Here is a 17,807-nt window from a genome sequence, read left to right on the forward strand (position 1 = left end):
AGAAATGTTTTGGATGGTATGAAACATCAGTGTATGTGTTATGATTTGATTCCTAAAAGAGATAAGGAAGGTAGTAGTGAAATTCCACCTGAAGTTTCAAGCCTATTAAGTGAGTATGGAGATGTCATCTCTAATAATGTTCCAAAAGGGTTGCCACCAGTAAGGTAGATCAGTCATTAGATAGATTTAATCCCTAGAGCTAGTTTTCCTAACAAGGTTGCTCATAGGATGACTCCTAAAATTTAGGGGCTAAATAGACAAGTTCAGGAGCTATTGAGGAAGGGTTTGATTTGAGAGAGCCTGAGTCCATGTGTAGTACCTACAATACTAGCACCAAATGAGGATGGAGAGTGGAGAATGTGCACAAACTCTCAAGCTATAAATAGAATAACCATCAAGTATCGATTTCCTTTGCCAAGAATGGATGATCTTATAGACTGCTTGAGTGGAGCTCAATACTTCACAAAGATAGATCTCGAGAGTGGCTATCATCAGATATAGATATGAGAGGGAGATGAGTGGAAGACTGCATTCAAGACCAAGTAGGGTCTATATGAGTGGTTAGTCATGCCCTTTGGATTGACCAACGCGTCAAGCACCTTCATGCGGCTTATGAATGAGGTACTAAAGAAATTCTTGGGAAATTTTGTTATTGTCTATTTGGATGATATTTTAATTTTCAGTAAGACTTTGGATGAAAATTTATTGCACATTCATAGTGTCCTTGAAGGGTTGAGGGAAGAGAAAATGTTGATTAATTTGAAGAAATGTAGCTTTGTAAAAAAAGAGTTAGTCTACTTGGGGTTTGTTGCATCATTTGAAGGTCTCAAAATGGATCCAGAGAAGGTAAAAGCCATCTTGGAATGGCCTACTCCAAGGTCTACTATTAAGGTGAGATCATTTCATGGTCTAGTTAGTTCATTAAGAATTTCAATGGCATATGTGCACCCTGACTGAAACAATAAGGGGGGATAGGAAAGAGTTCAAGTGGACTATAGCAGCTGTAAGGAGTTTTGAATTGTTGAAGAAAATGATGATAGAACAACCTATGTTGACACTTCCTAATTTTATTAAAGTGTTCCAGATAGATTATGATGCTAGTGGCAGTGCTATTGGGGCTATATTGAGCCAAGAAGGTAAGCTTATTACATATTTTAGTGAAAAATTGAATGATGAAAAGAAGAAGTGTTGTGTTTATGACGAGGAGTTCTATGCAATCATTTAGGCCTTAAATAAATGAAGGTATTATTTATTGCAAGAATTTGTCTTGTATATTGATCACCAAGCATTGAAATACCTAAATAGCCAACGTAAATTGAACCAGAGACATTTGAAGTGGGTAGAGTTCATGCAAAGCTATACATTTTTGTTGAAAAATAGAAGTGGAAGATCTAATAGGGTTGCAGATGCATTGAGTAGGAGATAGTTGTTGCTAGCAGTAATGCAGGTTGAAGTGGTTGGGTTTGATGAACTCAAGAATTTGTACCCTAAGGATCATGATTTTTCTGAAGTGTGGAAGGCTTGTAAAGAACCTGTTACTATAGACAGAACTAGGTGGCTAGATTATTTAATTCAGGATGGTATGTTGTTCAAGGGTAGTCAATTATGCATTCCAAGGAGTTCCATGAGGGAAAACTTGATCAAAGAGAAACACAATGGCAGAATGGCAGGACATTTTGGTTGAGATAAGACCATTGCCATTATTAGAGAACATTATTTTTGGCCTCAAATATCACAAGATGTGAAGAAATTGTTGCAAAGTTGTCAAGTATGTCAAGCAGCCAAAGGATTTAGTCACAATACTGGACTTTATCAGACATTGTCTATTCCATCAAAGCCTTGGGAGGACATAAGTATGGATTTTGTTCTTGGATTGCTAAGGACACAAAGGGTTAATGACTCAGTATTTGTGGTGGTTGATAGGTTCTCCAAGATGGCACATTTCATCCCATGCCACAAGACTCATGATGTTGTACATATTATAGATTTATTTTTTAGAGAGGTGGTGAGACTACATGTTCTCCCAAAGAGTATTGTTTTCGATAGAGATACTAAATTTGTGGGGTATTTCTAGGGGACTTTATGGAAGAAGTTGAGGACAGAATTGAGGTTCAGTTCTACACATCATCTGCAGTCTGATAGATAGACCGAAGTGGTAAATAGAATTCTAGCCAATTTACTGAGGTGTTTATTGGGAGATAAGCCCAAGGGATAGGATTTGATTCTACCGGAAGCAGAATTTGCTTACAATAATTTTGTAAATAGGAGTACTGGTAGATCACCATTCCAAATTGTGTATGGAAGTAGTCCAAGGACTGTACCAGAATTGAGGAAGATGGAGCAAGGGGAGAGGACAAATGCCAGGGCAAAAGAATTTGCTGAATATATCAAGAGCCTACATGAGGAGGTCCATGCACACATCACCAAGATGAATTAATAGTACAAAGCTAGGGCAGATCAAAGGAGGAGACATAATGAGTTCCAAGTAGGGGATCTAGTTATGGTACACTTACAAAAGGAATAGTTTCTAGTGGGTACTTACAACAAGTTGAAGATGAAGAAATTTGGCCCCTACAAAATTTTGAAGAAACATGACTCGGGAAATGCATATGATGTGGAGTTGCTAGATGGGATTCACATTTCTCCTATCTTCAACATTGCAGACTTAACAGAATATCATGATGAGGGTGCTGATGAGGGGTTGATGCTGGAGCCATGTCCAATTCATACTTCTAAGAAGGAGGAGATAGAAGAGATTTTGGATTGTCATGTGGGTAGAAGTACCAAAAATAGGTAGTATGAAGAGTACCTGGTGAAGTCGAAAGGACAACCAATAGAGGACTCAACTTGGATATCAGTAGTGGAGGTTTCCCATTTTATTTTTCCTCTACCATAAAGTGACAGGGTCACTTTTCAATCTACCCTAGGTGTTTGATGCAAGACCATCCAGTGGTGTAAGGGAAATCCTATATCACCCAAAAATATGCTTAGATATAGTTTCAGTTTAATGTGTTTTTATTTTTGAATACCCATTTGGGTCAAATAAAGGTTTCAACTCTCATAGTTCCACTATTAATTTTTTAGGTTAGAGTTTTTAAGCACCTGGGGTTATGTGTAAATACAAAAAATGGGTTATTTTTTAATAGAGCCAAAATTATGATGAGTTAGAGGGTCTAATTTGGAGGGATGATTATATTTTTAATTTAAAGTGCTCTAGAAAAAGAATCAGGTCAAAAGATTTTATGGTTAGAAAGTTATTGTAGTTTTAAGTTTCCTGGAGACCTCCTAAGAGCACTTCAAAATCAGATTTGGGGCACTAAACAGCCTTGTACAGGGCCAAATGGACTGTAGAGTGCTTTGAGAGCTTTTTGGAAATGTAATTAGTTCATCAATCGGAGTCCAAGTTCAAAAGTTATGCCTCGCAGAAGTTGGACTACCATTTCTGGATTCTTCTAATTTTACACCAACTTCTAATGTGACTTCTAGAACCTTCTATTTTGATGGTGGATGCCAACTGGTGTATTCTAGAATGTATTCCTAACCCTAAACAAATTTGGGTCTATTTAAGAACATTTCTGGATTGTAAAGGCAATTCTCAGTGGAGTTAGAGAGAAGGTACTGTGTGGAGGATTTCTTTCTCCAGAATCATACTATTGTAAGCCCATAGGGAATTTTTCATTGATAATAATATTTCCATTTTCCTGTGTGTTCATTATGGTCTTTGGTTGTGTCTTTATCAATATCCATATCAAAGTTCTTTAGGTTAGTTCTTCTCTATGCATTTGAGGTATATTATGTTGCAGTTGTATATAATTGCTAATATTGTAATGACAATTTTTTGGAAATTTAATCATGTGACACCTTCTTCCTTAGCTCTTCTAGTACTAATTAGAAATATAACCATAAAATTACCTGCCTGTAATAGTATTTATTCTTTAATATTCCATCTTCCATGGTAATTCATTTCTTCTATAAGTATCACCATTGCTGGCTCATTTCCTGAGCCATGATCTGTATCTATGATAGTGGATTCTGTTCATTTGTTTCAATTTTAAATAAGTTTGAATGACATGTTCTCATGGTTTCATTTTTGTTGAGTTTTAGTATTATTGGCCTATATTGTTGCTCTTAGTTTGCTATTGCGTAATGTCATCATATGGTTGGCGGTTGGGCTATTTCTTCTCTTACACGGCCCCTTTCCCTCTTTTAAGAGTTGCATCTATTTAAATGGCTAAAAAGTCATGCTTTAGAAGAAAAAAATGCTCTCTTTTTCTCAAGGAACTAAGATTAGTTGCAGCATATGTTTTCTATTAAACATTGGATTTATGTTCTATTTTAATGTGTTTAGAATACTTTTTCTCTTAATTCATATAAGTCTGGGATGTAGAGAGCAATTAATATCTTCTTGAATCTTGCCTTATTTCAATCCTTCCATGGGATATGTGTAAATATAAAGTCCTTCCTTTTTTAATGGAGTTAGATAAATTGTAGTTTTAAGTGATTTTATTGGTCTTCTTTTTTGTTACATTTGATGTGGTTGAATTCAGTCATTGAATTGGGCATTTATTTCTTTCATATTACCCCTCCATTTTGTCCCTTGGGAAATGCATGGTCTTCCTTGTATGGCTATGAAATTTCCATGTGTATTGATGTTTTGGAGCTTTATATATATCTCCATTCTATAGGTTCCTTAGTTCCATAGTTTTTTCCAAATAGAAAGTGCCTCTCCGTGGATTGTCTTTGGCAACCATGCCTTTGTTTGGTATGTACTTGCCATTTTATAGCAGCTGTAAAAATAAGCAAACTACTATTCCTTACTTCTTATTCATGGTAGTTTTTCCCAAAATTAAATGTAAGATTTAGGTTCTTTTGTGGCTTATATTTATGCCACTTCTTTTTCATTTTCACATAGCATTTGCTTTTAATTTTAGTCTAGGAGTTAGAAATAATTGTGTGATATATCTTTTAGGAAAATCTATAAGATATGGTTTATAGCAATGTGGGGAACATTAATATGAATTTATTTTATAATAGATTTATTGATGATTGATAAGATTATTGGAGAAATCTATATTTTGGATAGATAATATTTAAATTATGATTTTTTTGTTATGAATAGTCCCTTCTCTATTAATAAAATATTAAAGTTACATATTCATAAAAAAGGGGTCAGGGATACAAGACCACCCCACAAAATTTCACATAGCACAAAGGAAAAAACACTTAATAACTATTCATCATGCCCTCAACTAACCAGAGTAGCAACAGCCAAGGGAGGAGGATCCTATCTGCAATGAAAACTCCAATTGTCTACGAGGTTGGAAGAAGGCTCAGGAGGAGCCCACCCATCAGCAGCAGGCATAGATTTCAATCAATAGGCATAGGGAGCTTGCTGATTCATTTTCACAATTGTCTGGATGACCCTTACCCTACCTTATGGCTAACTTGCTCGGCCCCTACTGGGCATTCACAATAGAGCTTGAGCTTGCCTGTAGCTCTTGAAGAAAATGGGCAAGGAATCCCCTTGGGGCTCCACCACTTTGGCATAGGATGAACACAAGTTGATGATTCACCTTGGTCCAAGTTGACAAAGAGAAAAGAGAAGTTTCATTCTAAACTTTTCCTTGGCCCTAAGCCACCCTTTATATATAAGTCGGGCTACCAATTAACTCAAATTGTGTACCGAAAACTATAGAAACTCTGAAGACAATAGAAGTTTGTTCTTTTTCTTCTCCCTCCACCCTGGGAAGCACCACTTAGGGTTAGAATCAGGATGATTTGGCCAGCTAGTAGATTCATGAACAACATGACGAGCAACCAAAGACCACCCAAAGCCATGCCATAGAGAGGCAGAGCAGCAGCGCTAAACATCTCAGCCACTAGGAGAGTGGTGTTGGGCCTAGGACCGAGGCATCAATGAGTGGCAAGCTGAGTAGCTATGTCCATGATGGTGACCATGAGGTGAAGTCTAATCCACCGTAGAAAATATGAAAATACCCAAGCAACCATACATGGAGCATTACCCTAATGATTAAGTGACTCCTGCAGGTGGGCCACCTTGTTGGCTTGTACTTGAATCTAGAGTAGTACATTATTGCAAATGCAAGCTTTAGTATACAAAGGCACATTAATATCAAGAAAAGTTTGAGTAAAAAGCACCGCATTTCTATCTTTCCATAAAAAAAAAGATCTCCACTCTAAAAGTATGCCAAATCTAAGAAATATTGAAGAGTATTCTGGTGGAGTCCCCAAGCAAGGCCATGTGCCAAGAAAAGGGATATGGTCTAAAGGGCCTGAAAAAGTCATGTATGTAGAGCCAATATTGTTGAGCTCTACGACAAAACCAAAAGATGTATAGGAAAGACTCATTTTGGCCGCAAAAGGACACCACGAGTTGAGAATACCCACATACTTGAGCCAAGGTCCTAGAGGCAAGCCCTGGAAGAGGACACGCTAAGAAAAGTGTGCAATCTTTAGCTTAGTAATGTTTTTCAAACAAGTATCTCCAATTATGTTGTGTGGATTAAAGGTTCTAGTGATGGTTGAGAGACTCAACCATGTGAAAGTGAAGCACCAACCATAAGTATCTCATTTTAAGATTGTAATTAACAAGAGGAGTACACAGATACCACTTCCAATCCTTCCACCAAGGCTTGACAAATTGAATACATAGCTTATGAAGCAGGTGAGGGGGAATAACAAAGAGTAGTAAATCAAAAGTTTGACGATATGGGTGAGTCAAAGAATTTAGATTTGCATATCTTCCCAAGATCTTATACTCATGGTGACTCTAGAGAAAAGATATTTGGGTGTCCTAATGCCACATTTGAAAAAATGTAGAGTACTAACACCTTGAATCTTGGCAAGTGGCACAACCTTGAGAGAAAACAAAGTTGACCATCACAAATTGTGATGATTCATGGAGAGCCCATCTTTGAAGTCATTGCTAGCCTAATGAAGCCATGATTTAATAGCTTCCCAAGATTTCCAAATGCTCTTGACCATGAAGGAGCCTTGAATGTGAATAGGTTATGGGATGATGAGAAGGGTCTGAAACCCTATCCCCTTCCACGCCAACCTATTGACAAGAAAACCAAAGAAGATGTAATGTCAGAGAAGGATTTTCTAGGCTTCATCCCTTGAAAGGGCTCATAGAACCCACTTGACACACAAGGTAATGCCTTGTTTTTTAGTGGAAATAAGGCCCATACCACTAGACTCTTTGGAAAAGAAACAATATTCCCAAGCAACTCAATGGAAACCATGGTGCTTTGCATCTGATGCCCAAAGAAAGTCTCTAAGGAGATTTTCCAACTTAGTGTATGAGGCTTTGGAGGGGGTCCAACAAGAAGAGTAATAAACATGAGTAGCAACCAAAACTTTGGAGAAATTTTAAAACTTGCCAACAAGCAAGAGAAGCTTACTATGCTAGTAGTCCAATGTTTTAGAAATTTTGTCAAGCACAACATTCTAGAGATCAACTATTGAGGCCTAAAAAGCATAGGGCATACCCAAAAATTAAAAAAAAAATCCATGCTAGATCCATCTCAACTATAATTGAGAAAGCCACAATAGAGCAAGGAGGAAGGATTGTTTGTAGCAAAGAGTCTTGTGCCATTGAATGGAAAACCTAGAAGCCAAGTAGAAGGTTTCCAAATATTGAAGCACATTAATGACATTATTTTCATCCTCAATTAAGGTAGGTAGGATTCATCAACAAAATGCTCATTGACCAACTAAGTTGGGGACTCTAGGAGATAGATGCCACGAACCTGACCAAACAAAATAGAATGAGCCAAAAGGTTACCAAACCTTCCAAAAGCCAAAACGTATAGAATGGGAGCTAGAGGACATCCCTGGCGAATGGATTTGAAATGGCCAAAGGCCTCAAACTACTTGCCAGTGATGGTGATACACATAGAAACTTTGCCAAAAAGTATCTCCACATACTAGAGAAAAATTGGGTCAAATCTAAGGGAATGAAGCATAGCTAGAATGAAAAACCCTTATATGTGATCATAAGCTTTAGCAAAATCAATTTTGAGAAAAATAGCTTTTTGCTTAGATTGGTGAGCCCATTCCATACCTTCCTAGACAACAATGATGTTGTCTAGGATGAAGCAGGATTTGATAAAACCAGTCTAGTCTAGACGTACAACCAAAGGAAAAAGATGGTGGATCTTGAGTGCTAGGGCTTTGGCTATAATTTTATTGGAGACATTTGATAGGGTGATGAGTCACCAATTACAAATGTCCTCCAAATCTCTAGTTTTAGGTATGAACTTTATGTTGCCTTTGTTCATAATATTTCCTAGAGATTTAGAATAATACACTTCTAGGTACACCCTATGAATTTCAGGCCCAATGAAGTCTCAGAAGGCTTTGTAGAATTCATAGGGGAACCCATCACACCTAGGGACTTTGTCATCCACCATGGAAAAGAAATCCTCCTTGAGGTAATTGAGGGTAAGCAATTTCTCATAGAAAGCATTTTACTCAACTGTAAGATGGTTAGGAGTAACAATAATACATTCCTTCAAGGCTTGCTCATCCTTAGGAGTGAAATCCTAAGTAGTGAGGACCTTCTCGTAGTGACAAAAAAAGGCTTGAAGAATTTCAAGAAGGTTGGAAAGAACCTATTGTCCTTCCTTGATTCTTTTAATCCCCACATAGGTATGACAAGCTCTAAGAGCTTGAAAAAAATCTTTTGAAGCCCAGTCTCCAACTTGGAGCTAGTGCAGGTGAGCTTTTATTTGGGCTCCCCTAGCAGCATAGTTATCAACAATTTTCTTTTCACGGTGAATATTGGAAAGCCAAAGTTGCAAGTCTAAATCAAATAGATTCAAGGCTAGAGCATCAAAAGTTGTGCACAAATCTTTGGTGGTAGCTTCATGCATGCGCCTATGGTATAGAGAAAGTTTCCTATCATAGATCTGAAGAAATCTTGTTGAATGGTTGATGGAATCATTCCACCACTATATCCACCCAAATTGAGTGTCGAGTTGAGGCTATAAGTTCCAGACATGCAAAATATGATCTATAGTGGGTTCATGACTCAACAATGATTTATTGAGAAAAAATGAGTTTTAGAAGGATGCCTTTGAGCTATTTTCCAGATGATAGTAAAGAGAATGGAGAAATGATCTGACAAGGTCACATCTAATAAAGGAATGATAGGTAATTCACTTTCTTTAGAAAAGAAAAAAAATATTGTGTGGATCTCATCGCACCATCAAGACTTTTAAAAATCATGTCAGAGTCAGGTCTAAAATTAGACCAAGTACGCCAAGTCCCACCAACACAATGACAGTGGGCATTGGGATTGAAAAGGCCTAATTTTTCTGCATGTAGTGCTATTCCTATCCATCGAAATTGCATAATTCCTTCTTTATCAGAAGTCAAATTGACTATATTAAAGTTCCCACAAATAACCCAAGTGGCAAGTGGTATAGAATTTTCCATCCAATGCCAAAGTTGGGATCTCTCAATAGCATCGTTGGGAGCATAAACATTAACAATCCCAAAAGAATGATAGTGGAAGGACAACAAAATCCACATAATCGTGTGCATGGGGTCAGAACCATGAGCAATAAGAAAAGAAATCAAACGAGGTAAGAGAAGAGAAACTACAACACCTCAACTAGCTTAATGTTGGGAAGAAAAAATAGCATTTTCTAGCCAAATAACATGGCAAGAAACATTAAGCAAGAACCTTGAAATCTTAACTTCCTGGAGGCAAAGGATGTCCAGGATACCAATCTGATGTCAAGTGTCTCACACATAGTATTTGCAAGGGAGGTCGATGAGACACTACAAATTCCATGAGAGAAAATTCATGGAAACAAATCTTGCATGTATCTTCCTCATCCCCAAGAGAGGAGAAATTGTTTTGCAAGAACATACAGGAGGTAAGTGTAGGAGAGGAAACTCCCATAGAGATGAGTCTCCTCTTCTCCAAGCCACCATCAAGGTCTTCACCATGACCTTCAGGACTATGCAAACATCACAAAGGTTGAGACCCATGAGGGAAAACCAAGGAAACTTCCTATGGAGTATAGACTCAAGTGGGTCAAGGACCACTCATAATTGAGTCCATCCCCAAGGAGCCAAGGTTTGAAATAGGTGGCAAAGCCACTGGGGTGTTGGTCATAGAAGAGGTATTAACATGAACAATCTCTAGGGACCCTTGATGCTTAGGCAATAAGGAAGCCTTACCCTTTCATGTCATAGTTGTCCATTCATTCTTTTTGGTGTTATCAGCAAGCTTTGCATGTGTCTCCTTAATAAGGTAGTCTTGCAAGGCATAGCCAGAGGGTAGTCTTTGATCTTCTGATCAACTGACTAACATCTATAGCAGGTGTTTGCCAAGTTCAAGTACAACACCTTCTGAGTGAAGGTGTGTGCTTGGACCTGGATATCCATTGATTCTTTGAGGTCATGGGAAAGGTCCACCTCAACGCAAACCCTCCTTTGAGGGTGCACATTGAAGAATTTCTCTGGCTTCACACAAACAACCCTTCCAAGGGTTTGAGAAATAACATGAATAAACTTCTAGTAGGATACAGGGAGTCCCAAAAACTTGACCTAGGTAGGGACTTTCAACTTCTTCTCATCAAACCTAGTGGAATCATGAGACCATCATTGGAAAACTAACAGTGAAGACCTAATTGACTGCTACTGGTGTTTAAAAACCATGTCGGCCTAGGAAGCGTTACTAAAGAGAAACCAAAAAAATCCCTTAGTAATGCTCTAAATGCCATCGAACTGGACTTCATGAGGAGTATAATTATTGGAAACCCATTCCTTAAGCATGCTTTCAGGAGGACTGTGGCCCATAACATACCCTCTTAGGGTATGGTGCATTAACTAGCTACATGCATCTTCAAACTCTTCAATGTTAAGGACAATATCAAGGGAAGAGGGCTTACCTTGTGTAACACTTTCAGAACAAACTTTCTCGATCATTTGTTCAGAGGAGGTGCCACGAGCATCCATTGCAGCAACTCCAGTAGTTGTAAAACCTACTGGGCTAAAGTTGGTCGGGCCATAATTTTTAAAAAAACCTATTGATCTCTCAATTAATGCAATATGATAGGTGTAAAACTAGAAGTAAATTTAGAAAAAATGTTGTAAAACATCGGTAGTTATTATTATTATTATTGATGAATTATAAACTTTTTTCTTAATAAATATATATATATATATATATATATATATATATATATATATATATATATATAATTTCAATTTAAATATGCTTCTATATGATGTCTTCATAATGAAAGTGAAGATAGCTATTGGTAGGAGTTACTTCTTAAACATTATTATTATTTGTTATCATCTTTTGATGAGTATAGTCTTAACCAAACCATTAGCTTCATTGGAAAAGAATATAAATAACAAGTGAATAATATTTTTTACTATTGTGTATTTGATTTATAGAACAACTAAGTGGAATCTTTACTTCTCAATTAATTATTTTTACTTACTAATGATTATTTTTCTAAGGGAGTAATTAACCCATTTAATTAGCAAAGGAGTTTGTATTCTTATCAAGCTTCCAAAGATAACTTGTGAATGTCCTATATAGTTATTATGGATTATGAATTTCTCTACTAGACACATTGAGCTATGTGAAAACAAACCAATTTAGAGAAGTCAAATATTTTTATTATGATAGTTTTAATTAAATTTATTTTGGAAGTAACGATGATCTCGTTATAACATGTCTCATACTCTAGTTCTATATAATGAGTTCCAACTATGTATGTAGGAACTAATAATGAAACATTCTTGGGATTCTACCCTAGAAAGGGTCATGTGCCTACTTTCATATTTTATTATTCATATTACAGTGTCAAACTACAAAGTCTCTGAGTGTGAACATAGGAAAGGCCATCAATGATGAGCCCCTCAAGCTTAGGTCCAGTCCCTTAGGGTTCATTTTATGTTTTGAAATCACATATTGCACTTCTTAATAATGAATCATGTAGCTAAGATATCAAATAAAGTATGAATTTATGTTTATGCACCTAAATTTTGCATCTAGTTGGTGATACTTTTTATAGGTGTTGGACATAGTGGTTGAAATACAAGGAGAGTGACACTCAGGTATGGAATGATTATGATTAATAGTATGAACTCTTTTCCCTGTCCTACTCCATGACACTAAATAAATTTGATCTTAAGGTATTGATTTATTTTCTAGTACAAGTTATTAATGTGGGCTATTAGTAAGCTATATTATGTGATAATGTTGATTTTGGTTTGACAACTTAGTAGTGTAATTAGGGTTCCCGAATAATCTCTATCTTGGGAACCTTTGAGAAAGTTAGATGTATTGTAGAAATCTTATTTAATATTCATCATGTTGGAATTGTTTAGAATAACTGAGAGGGTGGGTGAATCAGTTATCCAAGGTCCAAACGTACATATAAAACTTTTTAGTGCTTAACAGATTCATATCCATAAAACCATAACATGCATGTGTCCATTAGATCATACAATACCTTAACTTAGTAAGTCATTTTCCTACATCAAAATAACTTTACAGAAATATAAACATGAAATGCTATAAACTCATTCACACAATTTGACACAAGGATTTTACATGGAAACCCAATCTGGGAAAAACCACCAGTAACATGCTACCCAGTTTCACTATTCAGAAGTGGTACCCTGTTAAAGGCCAACCCTATTAAAGGTTACAATACACACTGTTAAATGTGATATGGTTAAATAATTTCAATCACCCTATTAAAAGTGAGCCTTGTTCAAATACTTTAGAACATTCTATTATAATGTCACTCTGTTAAAGGATTTACAAATGATTGTTAGGTCAACCATTATCCAAAGGATTTATCCACATTGATATAGTTGTTAGAAAGTAATAGTAGGTCTTGATCTAATAATAAAGTACAACTCACTTGCAGATTATAGATCTCTGGTTTAGTCATCCATTCTACTTGGCATTCATACTCTTCATCTCTGAAAAATTGTTCACTCTGCAAGCATTAAACCTAAGCCTACTTGCTTTGTATGCCAATTGTACACTCTTCTATTCGACCACCAAATGAAGCAACACCCTAGATTTCTTGTCTTCCTTAGGTTCTTTCACATGACAACCTTTTCTTCTAGTCTATTATCTCTATAAATACAGAATTTAGATCTTTTGTCATTTAACCATAATCATCCATTTTAGGGTTAGGTGAGATTCAATAAATCTACCCACTTTTCCATTTTAGTTCCTCTAGAAACTTCTTCTACAATCTTCCTTGAATTTGTCTCAAAATGGTTTATCTTGAATTTTGTACCACCATCTCATTCTACTCATCTACCACACACTTCACATAATTCAAGAAATCAAATTAGTCAGCTCAGATTTGTTAAATCTTTGATTTAACACTTTTTACTGTCACTCGACATCTACATTGTTCACTCAGAAATGACAGTTTTTTGATGCTTGACTAGCACTGGGTTGCTCGGCACCAACTACATCTTCTCAGCTTGGTCACTACTATTTTTTTTTCTGATGCTCAACATCAACTAAATTTTACTAATGCTCGATATATACTAACTTTCTACTTGGCCTGAACTAGAATTTGCTTGGCTTACATTGTTTGCTCAGCCAAGCTTGGCAGACACTTTTTATGAAAACACTTCTTCTTGTCTTAGCTAAAGTAACCATTTACTTTATCCTTAAGTGGATCAACAATACACAATATCATCAATGTTTTACTTGGTCTTAGTGCTCCTTTTACACACTAAATAACTCAACCTTTCTCTAGGTTCTCTTGTTATCTTCTCTTTTCAAATCCTCTTCATCAATCAAACAAATGATAGCATTCACACCAAAAAGCAATTGTCTCAACAACAAGTAGTAAGTCTAACATCATTAACAAAATAATGATTGTTTTGTGATAGGTTCTACACTTCAAACAATCTCTTTTCAACAATCTCCCTCTTTGGCATTGATGGCAAACCAATACCAACAATACCTTTGAAATTTATCCCTCTATCAATATATGTGCCTCCTCCATATAGGGTAATGTAAGATTTTTCAGTCTCCTTCAATGTATCTTCTCTTGTTATGAATTTCATCTCTCTTTCTTATATCTCCCTCTACATTTATTATATCCCCATCTTCGACAACAATGCCAAAGACTTGTCATCTTTTCATGTAGATGTAATCAATTCAGGTACTCCCTCTATCACCTTGCATGTGACTATAAATCTTTTGATTTATCTCCTTAATTACTTCAGGTAGCTCCTAAAGTAAGATCTGTTGCACCAAACTTTAAAATATGACATTCAAATCAGTTGATGTAGGGCACTACTCTTGCTTCTTAAGTAGCTTTTGATAGGGGTATCACCCCTAGTTTACCTCTAAGATATTCATGGGCATCCTTAGGTAAAGTTTTTGTGAATATATCATCTATCTATTTTTTTGTATTCACATATTACATTCCCACTTCTTTTTCTTGAACCAACTCTCTCAAGTAATGATACTTGATTGCAATGTTCTTTATCTTTGTGTGCATCACAAGGTTCTTTGATATGTTTATAGCATAGGTTTAGTAATTTATTTCATCATTCCTTTCAGTAGTTGTTTGATCCATACCACATCTGTAAAATTTACTGTAGCAGCCACATATTCAATCTTAGTAGTAGATTGAGATATACAATTTTTTTCTTACTAGTCTAGGTGACCAATCTCTTTCCTAAGAAAAATGCTCCAGCACTTTTACTCTTTCTATCACCAATGTTTCCAGCCCAATAAACATTTGTATAGGCTCTTAATTCAAACTTATTATTCTTCTTATAGTATAGACTATAGACTTCTATTCCTTTCAAGTATCTCATGATCCTTTAAATAGCCATCAAATGTTGCTCCTTAGAATTTTCAAAAAACCTTGCAAGAATCCTGATAGCTAATGCAATGCCAGGTCTTCTATGTACTACATATTGAAACTTGTCAATCATAGACCTATAAAATGCTTGATTTACTTTAGCAGAATCATCAATTTTGGATAGTTTGTGTCCTGTCACCGTAGGAGTGCTAACAAGTTTTGAGTCCCCCATACCAAAAGTTTTCAATATTTCCTTTACATACTTAGACTAAGTGATGTAAATACCATATTTCATCTAATATACTTGCAAACCAACAAAGAAATCTATCTCTCCAAACATAGACATCTCAAATTCTTTCTTCATTTTATATGCAAATGTCTTACACAATGCATTTTTTCCTCCAAATATGATAACATCAAAAAAAATTTCAGCTAGTAAAATCCCTTTACCTCCTTCTATCTTCAAGTACAAATTGTTGTTATCATCAGTCTCCTCAAAACCAATCTTCACAAGATAATTTTGAAGCCTTTCATACCATGTTCTTGGGGCATGCTTTAAACCATAAACAACTTTATGTAATCTGCATACCATGCTATGGGGGTTTGCTTTAAACCATATACATCTTTGTGCTCTTTATTGTTTGGATCAACAAATCCTTCTGATTGTTCAATGTAAACCTCCTCTTATAGTATACCATTCAAAAATGTTGGCTTCACATCCATTTGATAAACTTTGAAACCTTTTTATGCAGAGTAAGCAAGCAGAGTTCTTACTCCTTCCAATCTTGCAACTAGGGCAAATGTCTCTCCATAGTCAATTCCCTCTTCTTTTCCATACCTCTTGCAAACTAATCTTTCCTTATTCCTTGTGAATTCATTGTTCTCATCCAATTTTTTTATGTATATCCACTTGGTTCCAATCACATTCTTATTCTCTAGTCTGGGTACCAGAGTCCATGTTTTGTTCTTCTCAATCTGATCAATCCCTTCTTTCATGGCTTTACTCTAGTCTTCATTCTCTAATGCATCCTTCACTAACTTAGGCTCATGTATGCTCAACAAATATGTATCATTTCTCAACCTATTCCTTGTTATCGGTCTAGCTTCTTTATCTCCAATTTTTTTTTTTAGTAGGATGATGTCTCTAAATACTTTGACAATCTTGGTTCTTCTCTTCTTTCTTCAAAGGGTTTGGCAACTTTAGAATCACTATGTAGTTCTCTATCAAGTAAATTGGCACTCCTTTCATGTACATTGATCTCAGAATCTAAATGTATGTCAGCTTCTATCTGCAGCTCGACTCCTGAATGCAACTCAGCATCTATTGTATGTGACTCAGCAGTCACTAATACTTGCTCCTATTGATTTACACCTCAATTCATAGCTTCATGAGCATTCATGTCTTTATAGTAGTATATTAAGGTTTTGTGCTCTTCAAGTTCTTTCTTAGGTTTGACTTCATGTACCTATTTCTTGACTTGTACTTGGTTCAAGGCACAGATAGTTGTATTTATAGCTTCTCTCAAGTATTTCAAAGCAACATTCTTCTCCATCATCAATGTTCTATCATAGTCCATTAGAGATCTATTCCTCCTTTCAGCAATCCCACTTTGTGGAGGGGTCTTAGGTGCATAATTCATTCGTTTGATTCCTCTGTCATTATAGAATATCTAAAAATCATTTGATGTAAATTCTCCACCTCTATTAGATCTTAGACATTTCAAGCTTGTGCCAGTCTCCTTTTCAATTCTTTCCAGATACCACTTAAACATTTGAAAAGCATCAGATTTTTATTTCAAAAACATAACTATCATCATTCTAGAATAATCATAAACAAATAGGATAGTGTACTTGTCACCTTTGTAGCTTTGCACACAATTGGTCCATACAAATTAGTATGAACTAATTCTAGAAGTTCTTTTGAGGAGTGAGTCTTACTTTTAAAACTAGACTTTGTCATCTTGCCTAACTGACATTGATTGTAAATTACATTATCAGATTTCTTTAATTTTGGAAAACCTTTGATTCTTTCCATGTTACTGATATTGACTAAGTTATCAAAGTTAACTTGACATAACCACTTGTGTCATAGCCATAAATCATCAAATTCTACAACAAGACAAGTGGTATCATTCATGTCAAGATAAAATAGATTACCTCTAGTCTGATCTCTATTTCCAATTAGTTTTCTATCAATGTCATAGATCTTTTATTTCTTGTTATCAAAATCAACTTCACAACCTAGACTATTTAATTGTGACATACTCAACAAATTATAGTTAAGTCCTTCTACATAGTAAGCATTGTCACACATGATCTTTTCTATCAGTTTGATTGATCCTTTACCTTTTATCAAAGATGGTGCATCATTACCAAATATAACACTATTTCCATTGTAGTAATCAAGGGTAATGAACTTAATTTTATCTTCAGTCATGCGATGTGAACATCCACTCTCAATGATCCATCTATCACTTTTGTTCAAATAAGATATCAATGTAGTTGCCTCATCCTCATCAAAATCATCTTTCATATCAACATACACAACTTCATCATCATGGTCGTCAAATCCCTCTTTTGATTCCTCTTCAAAAATGTACCAAGACTTCTTTCGTTTGTCTTTATAATCTTTTTTGTTCTTATCTCTTTTACTTATGTATTTATCTCCACTTCTATTGTTCTTCTTATCTGGACACCTAGCAGCAATATGACCAACCTCATTACAATTGAAATACATGATAGGTAGCTTACCTTTGTATTTCCCTTTGCCTCTGTGAAATATCCTCACAAGCAATTCTTCAAGCTCTTCTACATCATTTTCATCTACATCACTATCACTAGAAACATGCTTGACCTTTTTCTTTATCTCTTTACATACTTTCAGTGACAGTTTAGCTTTGAAAAAAGATTCATCATTTTCAATTTTAAAATTATCAAAATTAGAAAGTTCAAAAGAAA

Source organism: Cupressus sempervirens, chromosome 1, assembly GCF_028749045.1.
Source record: "Cupressus sempervirens isolate cs-2001-9-10 chromosome 1, ASM2874904v1, whole genome shotgun sequence".
In the NCBI taxonomy this organism is placed as follows: Eukaryota; Viridiplantae; Streptophyta; class Pinopsida; order Cupressales; family Cupressaceae; genus Cupressus; species Cupressus sempervirens.